The following is a 3703-nucleotide window of genomic DNA, read 5'->3' as shown; positions in this document are numbered from 1 at the left end:
TGAATTAAGGTTGTGCAGGCAAATCTAATTCTGGCATTTCCTGTGCTTTGAGTGCCTGACTTCACAATCTTAGCATTCATTTAAGAAAGTTTCTGTATGTAATACCATACATTATATACATGTGTTGGTAACATCTGCCATATTGCTGCATATTCTAACTCTGTAAGGCGTGTTTACACACACATGAACATACACATACTGCAAAAGCAGAACAATATAATATTCTAGCCATCGCCCTTTTCCTGTTACGCATCATATTCCCACCATTATATTTACCACCATCAAGAATCAGCCCCTCAGCACAAGGAGTGCCAGCAGTTAAAACGTTCTTTTACTTTTAAGTACACAGAATATGTGTCAACACTTCCAGCCTCTTGCCCACTACTAAAAAACATTTTAAATAGCATCTACTGTGTATGAGCCATTTGTCAATCAGAGCACACGTGCACAGATAAGCGGAGCACGCGCCCTGGGCTCTGAACAGAGGCTCCTCTGTTAGGAAAAGCCTGCAGAGCTGAGCATTCTTTGGCATTTTAAGAAGGTAGGATTTGAGCAGACATTGCCTTTGGCCCCGTGGCACACACAGCTCTTCAGCCTGCTGTGGGTGCCTGAGAAGACTTTGGCTTCTAGGGCTGGAGAAAGGACTGCTCTCCACACACAGTACCAAGACTCCCCATTGGAGCCACAGAGAGGGGGATGAGCAGCTTGACCATCTTGCCTCCTAACTCATTGGTATAACTCCCACTTATTTAACCACAAGTATGACAAAATTCTTCCTTTTCACATGTTGTAGTTCAGTTTGGTTTATCCGTGGGTAAATACACTTTTTTCTCCCGCTCTTCTGATTTTTTTCTACTTACTGAGCAGAACTTTATCCCATCCCTTAAATAACTAGCAGAAAGTGCTCCATTAAGACACTGACTCTTTTGCCTGCCAAGCTCTGATCAGACACTAGCATGGGATTTTCCAGCCTGCCATTTATATGCCCTTCCAAATCTCACAGTATTGATTCTAGCTGGGATCCCTGTTTTGCCAGCTAAGCTCAGAAAAAGAAGCTTCATTCCCAGCTGGAAGAAGATGTGTCAACTCAGTGCACACCCACCATTTAATCCCCAATCACTGTCCATTGCTTTACATCATTGTCATTCACTAATACCTTAATTACATCTTTCAAAACAAACAATAAAAACCTCACAACCAGCTTTAAATACTAACTATACACTGTGTTGCAATACATACACACTGGTCTACAGCTCTCAACCAGAGACTCTCAGACATGCTATCGCTACAGCCATATGTGACAAAATGCATTGTTTGGTCAGGCTTTAGCATGTGTGCTCTGGCATACAATAAATACTGCACTGCTAGACCTCATGAGGCAGGCAAGCGTGCCCTCACCGAGGGAAAAATCACCCGGGTTTGCGCTAATGATAGCCAGAGTGAACTCTGGGACTGAAATAATGGGAATTTCCTCTTGCAGAGTTTCATAAAAACAACGCTGAGCACTCACAGACACTAAAACCACCTTGAATCTGAGCTTCCCGAGAGGCAGTTTGCAGTCTCACACAGTTAACAGTCTAGATCCTTTCCTCCTCCTCACACCAGTTTTCTCTCTCAATTTCATAGAATGCAACCTACAGTTGTCCTAGAATTTCAGAAAGTGATAATTTTCTGTAGAGGTAGTTTATCTGACACTGGGCCTATAGCACAGGAGGGCACTTGTAGCTTCTAATCATCCTCTCCATCTGTTCACCATAAGTAATGTTGATCTTCAAATTGCACAACCTACACAATCCTGAAAGAGTCTTTTACTTTCCGGTAGGCCAATCTGCTCCTTCCCTTTCCCTGTTTATTGCAATCTGCAGGATCCTTGCACTGCCGCACATACGGAGAGTAAGAACATATCAATCCACCCTAAATGACCTCGAAAAGCTGAATCAGTTAACCAAAATAGGCAGAAACTGCAGCATCCCAGTTGACTCCTCCCCACCCTCAAGTTCCTTGTTAGCCGCTTTCTTTGCAGTGCAGACCTGGCAGTAAGACTCTGATGATAAATGTACATAGCTCCAAACAATGCCAAAATTATTAGATGTCATTGCCACTGTGGGGTCTGATATACTGCTCCTGCAGCCTGCTCTGAGCCATTCTGCTCAATGCAGCTTGGCCCTGCTTCAGGCACATGGACACGGAGCTGGCCTGACTTGGCACTGTGGCACTCACACCTCTCCCCACACTCTGCAAGGTGTCTGCAGCAGCATGGGTGGGCAGGAGGAGCAACAAGCAAGCCAGTAGCACTACGCTCCCTTGTCTGCCCAGGAGACAACTGTTTCATAGCAAAAATGTCATGTGTGAAGTTTATAGGAGAGAAAACAGGCAACCATGATGAGGAAGGGGAGAATCCAGACACTGCAATGCCTGACCTTTTGCCTCAGTCTTCACTGGCAACCCTTCTCTTCACAACTCTCATGTTGATGGCCCACAAGATGCAGACCAGAGAGATAAAGTCCCCTGCACTGTAAGTGAAGATAAGGTTCATGACCATCTGAGGAACCTGAAGATATACAAGTCCATGGGACTTGATGAGATACATCCCAGAGTCCTGAAGGAACTGGCAGATGTAGTTGCCAAACCACTGTCCATGACATTTGAAAAGTCCTGGCAGTCAGGTGAAGTCCCTGGTGATTGGAAGAAAGGACACATTGCACCCATATTTTAAAAGGGTAGAAAGGAGGACCCTGGGAATTACCGACCTATCAGCCTCACTTCTGTGCCTGGGAAGATCATGGAACAGATCACAGAATCTTAGGGGTTGGAAGGGACCTCGAAAAATCATCTAGTTCAACTCCCTTGCCAGAGCAGGGTCACCCAGAGCACATCACACAGGAACGTGTCCAGGTGGGTTTTGAATGTCTCCAGCAAAGGAGACTCCCCAGCCTCTCTGGGCAGCCTGTTCCAGGGCTCTGTCACTCACAGTAAAGGAGTTTTTTCTGATGTTTGCATGGAACCTCCCATGTTCCAGTTTGTATCCAGTGCCCCTAGTCCTATCACTAGACATCATTGAAAAAAGCCTGGTTCCATCCTCCAGACACTCGCCCTCAACATATTTGTAAACTTTGATGACGTTGTCCCTCAGTCTCCTCCTAGAAGACATGCTAGGGCACATAGAGGACAAGAAGGTGATCTAGGACAGCCAGCACAGCTTTACCAGGGGCAAATCCTGCCTGACCAACCTAGTGGCTTTCTACAGTGAAGTGACTACATCAGTCAACCAGGGAAAAGCAGCAGGTACATCTGGACTTCTGCAAGGCCTTTGACATGGTCCCCCACAACATCCTTCTATCTAAATTGGAGAGATATGGGTTTGATGGGTGGACTGTTCAGTGGATATGGAGCTGGTTGGATGGTTGTGTCCAGAGGGTAGTGGTCAATGGCTCCAAGTCCAGATGGAAAACAGTGACAAGTGGTGTCCCTCAGGGGTCCTTACTGGGACCAGTGTTGTTTAATATCTTCATTAATGATATTGACAGTGGCATTGAGAGCACCCTCAGCAAGTTTGCTCATGACACCAAGCTGGGTGGTTCAGCTGATATGCCAGAGGGATGGGATGGCAACCAGAGGGACCTGGACAAGCTGGAGAAGTGGGGCCAGGTGAACCTCATGAGGTTCAACAAGGCTAAGTGCAGGGTCCTGCACCTGGGCTGAG

Source organism: Chaetura pelagica, unplaced genomic scaffold (genome assembly GCF_000747805.2).
Source record: "Chaetura pelagica isolate M959 unplaced genomic scaffold, ChaPel_1.0 scaffold117, whole genome shotgun sequence".
NCBI lineage: Eukaryota > Metazoa > Chordata > Aves > Apodiformes > Apodidae > Chaetura > Chaetura pelagica.
Note: the sequence above shows the minus strand (reverse complement) of the source record.